This window comes from Pseudorca crassidens, chromosome 12 (assembly GCF_039906515.1).
Source record: "Pseudorca crassidens isolate mPseCra1 chromosome 12, mPseCra1.hap1, whole genome shotgun sequence".
In the NCBI taxonomy this organism is placed as follows: domain Eukaryota; kingdom Metazoa; phylum Chordata; class Mammalia; order Artiodactyla; family Delphinidae; genus Pseudorca; species Pseudorca crassidens.
In genome coordinates this window covers 47,680,529-47,692,834 of record NC_090307.1, presented here as the reverse complement: position 1 = coordinate 47,692,834, position 12,306 = coordinate 47,680,529, and the positions used below count along the sequence as shown (strand labels likewise).

Below are 12,306 nucleotides of genomic sequence, written 5' to 3'. Positions count from 1 at the left end.
TAGCTAGTGGGAAGCAGCTGCATAACATAGGGAGATCAGCTCATTGCTTTGTGACCCTCTAGAGGGGTGGGATAGGGAGGGTGGGAGGGAGAAGCAAGAGGGAGGAGATACAGGGGTATATGTATATTTATAGCTGATTCACTTTGTTATAAAGCAGAAACTAACACACCATTGTAAAGCAATTATACTCCAATAAAGATGTTAAAAAAAAAAAAGAGTATAACTGGAAGTGGATTGTTAGCTGGTGTGAGAACAAATATGGCAGAAGGACAAACTAACAACACCGAGGTCAGCCTCTGGCACAAGCAAAAGACAATCCCAACTGTGGGTTCCATTTCCTACCTGGCAAGGGTAACTCCACCTATAGGTCCTAGGTGTAGTTATCCTTACCAGGTGGGAAATGGAAGTTGCAACAAAAAGTAACTGCAAAAATTAAATAGGAATAAAGATCAAACATATCAGCCAGGTTTGCTGTCATCACGTTTCTAGCTACTTTGTCATCCTTTCACTTAGGGGAGATTTTCAACAGAAATATTTTTTCTTTCAGAAAAATTCAAATAGCTAAGTAAATAGACTATTGGAAATTGAATCATTTTTAGGAAAATTACTGGTTTGCAGAAGGATGGCTTTGTGAAGGCTAATAACTTTTTTCTTTTTAAAATAATATATATATATTTTCTCCAAAATAGACACTGTAACTAAAGTAAGGAATTAAAGTTCTGCTGCCTTGAGAAAAGTTAATATTCTGCATGATAAATCAGTATCTTGGGGTGCAATGACACAGAGGAAGAAAACATAAAAACTACAGAGATTTTAGTGGCCTTCTAACATTACTTATGGCCCTCTTCCCTAAACAAAGGACAATTACACACCAATTTTCTCCCTGTTATTAAAATCTTTTCTTATTGGCTCAGTGCTTCAATATGTCCCAAGTTTTCAACTAGGTCCTTCCAGCTGGATCTATTGATTCTTTTCATCCACAGTATAAAACCATTCATCTATCAATCCATCCATCCTTCAATTCAGCAAACTGTATGTACATATAAGAAACACATAAAAAAGTGCATAAAACACAGTTCCTGTAATGAAAGACTTGATAGTAAAGTTGAGAACAGTGACATGTATACAAATAAATTATACTTAAAAATAATATCACAATTGACATTGGAGCAAAAGGTATTTAGGAGTATAAAAAAAGAAAGAATTTTACCTGAAAATTTTTATTAGGCTTCACATAGATGGTAATATTTAACATTTAACAGCCTTTAAAACCTTAAAGGTAGCTATTTATTAAACGTGTACTATGTACCAGATACAGTTCTAAGTAGATTATATAGACAGGCAAATTAGATTTTACAATAACTTATAATTTACTACCGTAATATTACTGAGGTAAAGAAACAAAGGTATAGAGAAGTTAAATAACTCCCTCAGAATTGCACTGCTTATAAATAGTAGACATAGAATTCAAACCTATCAGTTTAATTCCAGTGTCTGAAGCCTAATTCAATATGCTATATTGTCTGGTAGAAAGAGGTGGACTTCCTGTTCTGGGGGTATAGCAAAATAGCTACCTTGAAAGTCCTTCCCAACTGCAACAATTAAAATGTAAGATCAGGGACTTCCCTGGTAGCGCAATGGTTAAGAATCTGCCTGCCATTGCAGGGGACATGGGTTCGAGCCCTGTCCGGGAAGGTCCCGCATGCCATGAAGCAAATAAGCCCGTGTGCCACAACTACTGAGCCTGCGCCCTAGAGCCTGCGAGCCACAACTACTGAAGCCTGCAGACCTAGAGCCTGTGCTCCACAGCAAGAGAAGCCACCGCAAGGAGAAGCCCGAGCACCGAAACAAAGAGTACCCCCTGCTTGCCGCAACTAGAGGAAGCCTGCACCCAGCAATGAAGACCCAATGCAGCCAAAAATAAAAATTAATTAATTAATTAATTTAAAAAATGCAAGATCAAATATAACAGAACATCTTTTAAAATGCATTGCTGAGTGGTCATGAAAGGAAGGGCTCTGCAGAGACCAAAAGCTCAGAGAAAGTTTTCACCTGGAGATTATATTAGAGAATCCATAAAAAGGCATCAGCTCAGAAAATGGAGCAAGGTAATCAGTAGGTGACCAATAACATATAAGAAAAATAATATTAGGGTCTGGTTCTTGTCCTGCTATAACCATGGGAATCACTTCCTGTGAAGCTAAGAACAGATATGCTTTCAAGTTTGTTCTTATTCATTCAGGTAGCTCACTGACCCAACTTTAGCCACTCTACTTTTGATGTACCTGACATCGCTACCCTAAGTCAATTCCTTCTTGCCCCACTGCTTGTATAACCGTTCTGTAGTGGCTTGCCACCAAGCTGGTCCCCGATGATTCTTCCTTCTGGTCTTCACATTCTTGCAGAGTCCCCTCCTACAATTTACCAAAGTTCACTTATGTGACCAATAGAATATGGCAGAAGCGATGAATGTCCCTTCTAGATTAGGTTATAAAGGTCACCAGGTCACCGCTTCCACCTTGGAGTCTTTCTCTCTCTCTCCCATGTCTTAAGGACATTCAGGCAGTCCTATGAGAGGGCAACATGGAGAGGAACTAAGATTTCCAGTTAGTGAAGAATTAAGGAGTCCATCCAACAGCCATGTGAATCTGCCTTCTTAAGAGCGGGTTCTCAAGACTTCAGAAGATGCACTCTCAGCCAACATCTTGACTGCAACTCATAAGGGACTCTTAGTCAGAACGACCTAACTAAACTGCACCCAAATTTGTAATCTATAGAAATATGAGAGAATTAATGTTTGTTGTTTCAAGCCATTAGGTTGGGTAGTTTGTAATACAGCAATAGATAACTAAAACATAGCTTATGTCTTAGGCCCAGTACATTATATAACAACATAGTTCCCTTATTAAATAAAGTAGAGAGCATAGATGTGTTTTATTACTCATTCTGTCTTCATTTTCTTGTTTTCTTTCCTCCCAACTTGGAAAAACACATAAGCACATCAGATCTTCCATTCAGAGTTTCTTTAATACCTGTTCCCATCCCTAAGGCTCTGAAACTGATCTGATTATATTGCAACATAGTATTGATCTACTAATCCAGATCCCATACTAAAACAGACATGAGAATGTATTATTTGATATCAAAGGGGAATAATCCTCAAACATTCTCAATATTTGGAAATTAAGGTCACTTCCCCAAAGGGTGGAATGAAGAGATGCCATACTTGTTAATGCCTATCCTTGGACATGGCACACACGTTCTATTGGCCTAAACAAGTCACACAAACTCATCATCAGTGGGAGGAGGGGAGTAAAGAGTTGATGAATAATAATGTGATCAATCACAATAATTAAATTCACATTCTAAGATCATAGTTGAAAGAACGTAAAAAAATTCTAAACATATTGTAGTTCTTTCTCATCACCTTTCTCACCATGTTCTTTTTCTCTACTCTTCTTTATCCCTTAGATTAATGCTTTTAATAACTGCCATAGGGCTTCCCTGGTGGCGCAGTGGTTGAGAGTCCGTCTGCCGATGCAGGGGACACGGGTTCATGCCCCGGTCCGGGAAGGTCCCACATGCCGCGGAGCGGCTGGGCCCGTGAGCCATGGCCGCTGCGCCTGCGCGTCCGGAGCCTGTGCTCCGCAACGGGAGAGGCCACAGCAGTGAGAGGCCCGCGTACCGCAAAAAACAAACAAAACAAAACAAAAAACAATAAAAAACCTGCCTTAAGCTATGCTCTCCTGTATAATCCATTTGTTATTGAATTATATTTCTTCTCTTCTCTGACTTAAGTAGCTTATTATAACTAGTTATTTCAAATCATAAAATATTTTGTGTTTTTATATCGTATTAACTTTAAACAGATATATATTAACTTCTGTCTTTTCTCATTTTCTTGCAGTGATTCCCTTTCTCCATAACTGAAAATAAAAAGCAAGTTACCATCTTCAATTTAGGTCTCCAAATCTTGATTAATATTGCAAGCAATTATTGGGACAGTCATCTAAGTCATATACTAATGCAAACATGAGAACCTCTTTTTTTGTTATATAATCAGAATAACCTATAAATAAGTTCTGCTCTCTATATGGAAATTAAATTTACCTTCCTAAATAAAATGTACTTCTATCTGGGATTTTTCCCAGTGAATATAACAAAAGCCCTGTAAGTAGAATTGGAAAAAACATTTAAATATATGTGTACTGGGACATGAACTGATGTCTTATGAGATTAGGTAACTAGTCCATGTTCAAGTAACAAAGCACAATTCACATCCAACTTTTTAGCTCTAGATGCTACCAATACTGTGTAGTATATTTTCTGTCTCCCTCTCTTCCTCCTTCTTCATGCCTTTCTTATATTTTTTCTTTCCTTCTTGTCTCCTCTATCTCCTTTTAAAAAACATTCATTGGCTACTGTGGAGATTTTTAAAGTAACAACAAATTAAAAGAATATAAAGAGGCTCATATATCTCTACATATGTATCTCTATATACCACAACACATCGTCATTAATATTAGAATGTCAATTCGTTCTTCACACTATCTCCATCTGTGAGATCAGAGGCATAGAGATAATAGTAGAGGTTCTATAATGGGGATGAGATGACAGTAAGAAAAGTGGGGGTAAGTAAACAAATAAACATTTCGTCCACTTTACATTTTTCCTCGGCTTCCCAAGCACATGCATTCTGTTGCTGCATGAAGATTATTTTACCACCAAACTGCATTTGCAAAAATACTTTTGAAAGGGTTAAATATAGCCCTTTGCCAGTGAGTGATTCCTGGGAATTTTAATAAGCCTGAGTTCCTGCAATTCAGCAGATAACAGTCACCAGGATTGCTGTGCATACAGAACTGCATAGTGTCATGTTTTCACGGCTGCACAGTTCTAGTAGAAATTGCTCCTGGAATGACCCAGCCTCATATGCGACAGATCCACGGGATGTTGAAGGAGCCACTACAATGCTGAGATTCTTGCTGAACCCGTAACTTTCAGCTGATTGTGAAACCAACTGAACTGGAAGGATGACAGTCTGACTGAAGACTTGTCAGTCTCCATCAAATGGTTACCTGGGATGACAAGTGTCCCTCTGAGATGGAAGTTGTATGTCCTCCAGCATGCCAGAACTATCGCTCCATTTAGAGTCCCTGTGTGTGTAGGTAGTAGAAGAATCACTTCATCATGCACACAGTGCAGAGTCACAAATAAGGTCATTTTGGTGCACAGCGTTCCAATGTCCAGAGTGATTAACTCCACATGCCATGGCTGAGCGCTGGGACTGTGTTCAAGTGAGGTGAGGTATCCAGCCTTAAAGAGTACAATTGCTTGACTTTTTATTATAAATACAATGAAAAAAGTAATAGTTTTTGCTACATGGCATGGAAGTGCTTCCACTCAGGAAATGAATTTTTATGTGTTGGATCTCTTACGAATTCTGTGTGATTTTGGTCCCAGGAGTAGAAGAAAAACTGCTCTTTTTGTACTACTAAGTGATGGAATGTGTAGCCTAAACAGATGGAAACAGCTTGACTTTAGCATAAGTGTTAGAATATGTAGTTAAAGTGTAGGAATCCACAAGGCACAACTAACAGAAAGTCTATATCATTTAAAAGGCTTATCGAGTTTACATTGACATAGAGATTGAGACACTGCTGCATGAAGCTTTATTGAAAAATTTTTGTATGAAATTAATAGAGAATTTCAAATATCTTTACCTGAAATGACAAATAAATCTTTAAACACGTTGGAGTAGATATACAAAGTGGTTTTCGTGGAACTTTGTGCTTTGTCAAGTATCTACACATTCTATACAGAAAGGCTTTCATACACACACACACAAACTCAACAAATAAAATGTACATATTCTATCACATTTCTAATTGCCTTCAAATCATCAGGGGCAAGGAACTTGCTTGAGCTATCTTGGATTTCTGAGGTGGAAATATTGGTGTTTTAAAATCAGACGTCTCAATGGTGTGGGTGTGTATATATGGATGATATTACTTTTAACTTCCACTAACCTCTTTCAGACAGTTCACAAAATAGTTTTTTATATGGATATATATATTTGGTTACATATCCAAATATATATATCTATATATATTTGGTTACAAATTATATCAATTTCTACTTTAAGGACTGCCACCAGCAAAAGACTTAGAGTGGGCTACTGTATCGACATATTTCAGGGCAATTTCTAGTCTTAGGGTGTTCTGAGGAAACAGTGTTACCCAAACTTACACTTCTCATTGGCCAATGTATTCTATATTATGGATCTATATTTCATTTTACTGCTTCCCCTACAGAGAAAATTCAATCTTAAAAGGTAGTATAATACAAAACTAAGAGTAAGACTTTTTTACCAAATTCAGAGAAAGAAAAATGTATAACTCCCCTATACTATCCTATATATACCACATATGCGTTCTAAGTAGATGTTTTATATGGAATGTCTTCTTAATGAATCATAATTATAAAGTTTCTGTTAAATATTTGCAGTATATACTTATGTTTTCTCACAAGACACAGTATACATGATATAAATTAAATTTTTGTTTGATATGTCCCAGTGTCCCACTGATATCATTATCTTTTTTTTTTTATATAAATTAATTTTTTTTGGCCGTGTTGGGTCTTTGTTTCTGTGCGAGGGCTTTCTCCAGTTGCGGCGAGCGTGGGCCACTCTTCATCGTGGTGCGTGGGCCTCTCACAGGCTCCAGACGTGCAGGCTCAGTAGTTGTGGCTCACGGGCCTAGCTGCTCCGCAGCATGTGGGATCTCCCCAGACCAGGGCTCAAACCCATGACCCCTGCATTGGCAGGCAGATTCTCAACCACTGCGCCACCAGGGAAGCCCTGATATCATTATCTTATACCTTTTCATTATAAAAATAAATTGATCATGTAGTGTCAAAATGTTTGTGTTACTTATCCAACTACTTTTAGTATATAAAAAAATAGATTTCAAAAGTACTTAATATAATCTAAGAGAATCTAATTGCTAAAAATTTATATTTAGGGAAGTATTTTATTTCTGAGAAACTAATCTTATTTAGAGTTTGGGTAAATGCATAATAAATCAAGTTTTAAAACCGATTAGAATATTGGATTTACATAAGAACTGATCACTTGATTATCATAGTCTGCCTTGAATATTCATTATATACATTCATTAAATCTACATCTAGCTTACGCTATACTAGCAATAGCTGACCACAGATTCAGTTTCTTTTGCATTGAAGATAAAAATCTTAGCTTGATATGAACTTTTTCCCCATAAATACCTTTGGCTTACCTTGGCATTTATGCAGCAGCTGGAGACCATTATTCAGTGACACATTCTATCCCACTGACATTATCACTCAAAGATGGTCGATTTCCCAGAGAGCCACAGACAAGTAACAATCAATCACACAACGACAACCGCTAGCAAAGTCACATTCCTTGCAAAAAGAAAGGGTAAGGAAAACACAAATGTGCTAATGCATATTTAAATTTCATATTTAGCTCCTAAAGAAGGGGTGAATTGTAGCGTATCGTCATATTAACAATGTCATGATGTTTAATCCGTGCCAGGTTTTTCAGTGACATATATAAATAGCAAAATGAGTTTAAATGCTTTGCTTTGTGGTTGTAGAATACAGACAGGCCAGATGCTTTGGGAAAGGCTGCAGTGGTTGTAATATAGGAGTGGAAATGAGTGGAAAGCTTTGAAGTTAGTCAAGTAAAGCTAGATATGGATCAGACTAGGCTTGGGGGATAGTTAAAGGTAAGTAGAAAGCAGGTTGGAAGAAGTGGCAGGTATCAGGGGTCAATGAACTCACCACTAGGATCAAGTAAGGCTGAAGTGCAACAGGAGGTAAAGAATAGAGTCAGGATCCAGGCCACTGGGCTTGAAACAGTTTTAGATAGAGGCAGCCCAACTTTCTACAGAAAATTTTTAAGAAGGCATTTCCCTGGACATTGTGAGAATTTCTACATAATGAGCTCCCGGCTCATTCAATGGGTCAAACCCTGTCTCTCTACCTCTCTTTTGGTGAAACATTGCTATGTGTCAGTTCAAGTCTTTGAGGAGCCTTGAAATTACCTTTCTTTCCCCCAAAGATGTTTAGTTTCTGTGTCAGAAGTTGGAATTGTATCTTGTGACCTGATCTGGAATTCCACTGGCCTGTGTCATGTGGGTAAAGCAAGCTGACTTATCCTCCTCTTTACCTCTCCTTATGGCAGTGGAGGGTCACAAGTTATTAAATCTTTTCACACAACTCCAGGTTCCTCACCCATTTCTCCAGTAAGAAAACCAGGACTCAGCAAAATCAAAAAGCTTAAGCCATGTCTGAGCTCATTAATAAGTAAGCTGATACTAGAGGCCTGGTCTCGGGATGCTTAGGCCCGTGACCTTTCTACTTTATCAAATGGCCTCTCCAAAAACTCTGTTTTACTCAATGCAGAACAGAGACCCAGCTAGTCACAAGGCACTTGACAAAGGTAGTATGGAATTCAACTGTGAAAACGTTTCCTGGGAAATAGTTATCTTACTCTTTATAATGGAAATGGAAGGCTATCAAGCTTGATTAGCTGAATAAAGAAATTGAATTATCACAAAGTCCTCCCATTGCTATCCACATAATTGTCAAGAGTTCAAAATGTCAGACCATATTGCTATGTTCCACGTTACATTTAGGGCTGAATGAGCTTTTTATATCTATTAAGATGCATATAATTTTCATTCGCCTTTAAAGAGCTTCTAAAGAAACTGGCAGCACTTTATAGAATTAGTAATGTTTACCAATAAAATAAGCACAATGATATACATATATAAAATTAATAACACAGAGATATTAAAGTTCTTAGACAATTTGTCTAAACTTTTTAGAACTCTGTTTCTTATTATATAAAGAATGGGAGAATTGGATGAGAACTGAGTACGAGTTACGACAGAGATGCTAGTTCCAGATTTCCTGGTTCAAACCCTGGTTCTGCCACTTATTAGATATGTGTCCTTCAGTACATTTTCTGTGCATTTATCTTTCTGAATGTAAAATAGAGCTAATTATAGACTCTAGCTCAGAGTTGTTCTGAAAATAAAATGAGTTAACATATGAAAACCACTTAAAACAGTGATTGGCTTATAGTAAGTGTTTTATTTGTTGTAGTTAACTCTAATATACATTCTAGATCTATAATTTGGAAATTCTATACATGTATCCTTTATGGTGATTTTTCTTGAAAAATATGAATTTTATAGTAACTAGAGGATATTATTTGTACTTTTTAGAAGCAGAACAGCTCATTTATTCATGGTTTCTATAACAAGAATTCATTACATTCCACTTGACCATAAATCTGTATAACTTTAAATCAGTAATGACCAACCACCCAGAACAGATAGATATCTGACACTCTGCCCACCCTACCATTGGATTTCTAAGGCAGAGACTCTCACTGATGATGGATGGGATTTGAGTACCCTCATGAAGGTGGAATTTGATACAATTTGGAGATGATTCTGATATACCTCTCTACCAAAGAAGTGAGTATGATACTAACTATACTTGAGAATCACTGCTTCAGAGCTATTGGCAAAACCAAATGCAAGCAGAATATGTCCAAACTATGTCCTCACTTAGCTAGTTTAATAAAAAACAAAAATTCAATAAGTAGATATGATATGTCTTTCCTCCTCTCAATACTGTTTGGAGTAGGTAGAGAAGGAGCCACTGAAGTGAGCCACTTGACAAGGGACCAGTGGCTTTAGGATGGACATGATGATGAGATATGGGGTTGTTAAAAATGCCCAGTCGGGGGCTTCCCTGGTGGCGCAGTGGTTGAGAGTCCGCCTGCCGATGCAGGGGATGCGGGTTCGTGCCCCGGTCCGGGAAGATCCCACATGCCGCGGAGTGGCTGGGCCCGTGAGCCATGGCCGCTGAGCCTGCGCGTCCGGAGCCTGTGCTCCGCAACGGGAGAGGCCACAGCAGTGAGAGGCCCGCGTATCGCAAAAAAAAAAAAAAAAAAAAAAAAAAAAAAAAAAAATCCCCAGTAAGCAAGGTACTTCCCATAACTTCTCACCAGACCTGGTCAATATATCTATTACAACAAGACATCTTGATTTATACTTAATTTCATTTTGCAGGTGCTTTGACCTGCCTAATATTCTACCCCATTGTCACAAGTCTTTTCTCTATTATCTCACACGTTTCTGGGCAACTGGCCAACGTCAATCATCAACAAGTGTTGATAGAGCATCCAGGTGGAGCCAGGCGCTGCAGTGAGCACTAGAAACACAATTAGAAAAAGACATTGTGTCTCCTTAAAGAACAAACAGTCTTACTTGGGTTACCGGCAAGTTAACAGTCAATTAAAATACATTACAATAAGTGTTGTGTTGCTATTTCTGAATCAGAAATACCTTATTGAGGTTTTGATATTTAACCTGGAACTAAAAGATAGGGTAGGGGAAGTACCTTCTAGACACCGGGGACAGTAGCGTAGAATCTCTGAAGCAATATTAAGTATACAATTTAGAGAATAGCCAGTAATTTAGTATGTCTGCAGCTTAGAATACAGAGTGAGGTTTAACAAGGAGACTACAGAGCCAAGATCAGGAAGGGCTTTAAAAGCCATCATGAGGAGTTTGGAAAATTTCCCAAATACAAAGAAGTTTAATAGGGTGATTGATATAATCAGATCTGCATTTTAGAAGTATAATTCTGGTTGCCATGGAAAGGTTGAAGGACAAGACACTAGACTGTGATATTTGTTAGAAAAGTATTTCATTCATTGGTAGAAAACAGAAATTGGTGGCTGAATCTGAAGGTGTAGTTGTGCTAATAGAGATGAATGAATTGAATGAAACAGAAATAGTAAGAGAGTAGGGTTGACAGGACATAAGGAAGAGAGAAATCAAATGGGTCACCCAGATCTCTTGCTTGAACAACTGAATGGAAGTTGGGGTCATTACTGACTTAGGAGACAAGACAGGTTTTTGAGGAAGAAGAGGAGAAAGAGCCTGCACACACTGGTTAAAGGAGGGACTGAAAAATTAAGATAAAGAGACAGCATGTTGAAATGCTGAATGGAAGGAACTAGAGATTAAGATGTTTCTAATACAGGAGAAAGAAGGAATATTAATTGCAGTATGTTGCTTACAAAGGAAAGAAATTTTTTTTATGTTGTTTGATTTTTTATTTTTACAGGAAAGAAAATTTTGACAGAAGAAATGGTGACATGATGAATATACATGCATGAAAATTGGTAAGTGAAGTGAGAAGTAAGTAAAGTCCTTTTCTGATGGTCCTATCTTCTTTGTCGGTTAAGAGACTATGATATTGGCTGTAAGGAAGGAGGTGGTAGAGTAGGATATTTAACAAAGTGGAGATAATTTGGAATAGCCACTGTGGAAGCATGAAATAGAGCAAAAGAAAGCCAGTGATTGAAGAGACATGGCAGGTTGCTTGGGTCCCAGCCTGACACTAAGATTAGCACTGAAGGCCCAGTTCGAACTGGAAACCATGAATTTGTAACACGTCCAATTCTCAAGGTTGTGCAATTTTTTTTCTCTAGGCTTATTCAGCATCCCTTGTATAACAGTTGAGAAATCAGACTATTTGAATTTTCCAGCATTGTGATTTTTGCCAACTGAGTACAGCGGAAGGATGAAGATTCAACAAAGAACACTGTCAAGGGCGTGACTGAAGTGGTGGAGAGTAAAATCTAGGCTTCTAAGGCAAGGAAAAGTAAATAGTGGAGATTTAGAGACCCTTTTAATAAACAGCTGTATTTGGGGAAAATCATGTTATAGAAATTAAAGGAAAGAAGGCTGTGATCAGAGAAGAATACTTGAGTTTGGGATTTTTGAGTTAATGAATCCTGAACATTTTACTTAAAATAGAGTTTGGTGATTGAATGCTGCCGTACGTACAAATGGTTATTGTACAATGCAAAATAAAATCTCATACTGGCAATGTTTTTAACAATGTACTGATATAATCTAATAAAACAAACACCATCTAAAAATTAAGCAGGAGATCAATGCTTCTATGATGTTGAAAGATGAGAAACCTGGTGAGGCCAAGCCAATTCTTCTAGCAATCTCGTTTTCCAATCCTAATGCCATTTACATTTTTACGTTTCATAGTATTTTGCCAAATGCAAAAATGAAAATGTCAAGTTCCAACTGTCTTCTTCAAGGGATTGCTAAGCATTTCTTTTAGGATAGATAGATTAATAGATAGGTAGGAGAGCTCAGGTTGACTCAGTTCAGCTGCACAATACAGGTGTGTGGTTTCCGCCATCACCACATG

General features: G+C 37.7%; 1 long non-coding RNA gene across 1 annotated transcript; it reads left to right on the top strand.

Annotated features, from left to right (window-relative positions):
* Nucleotides 1-3,553: 3,553 nt before the first annotated feature.
* Nucleotides 3,554-11,964, top strand: LOC137204121 (uncharacterized). Its single transcript, XR_010933429.1, has 3 exons — nt 3,554-5,302; nt 11,200-11,257; nt 11,567-11,964. It is a non-coding gene; the product is annotated as an uncharacterized lncRNA (long non-coding RNA).
* The last annotated feature ends 342 nt before the right edge of the window (nt 11,965-12,306 follow it).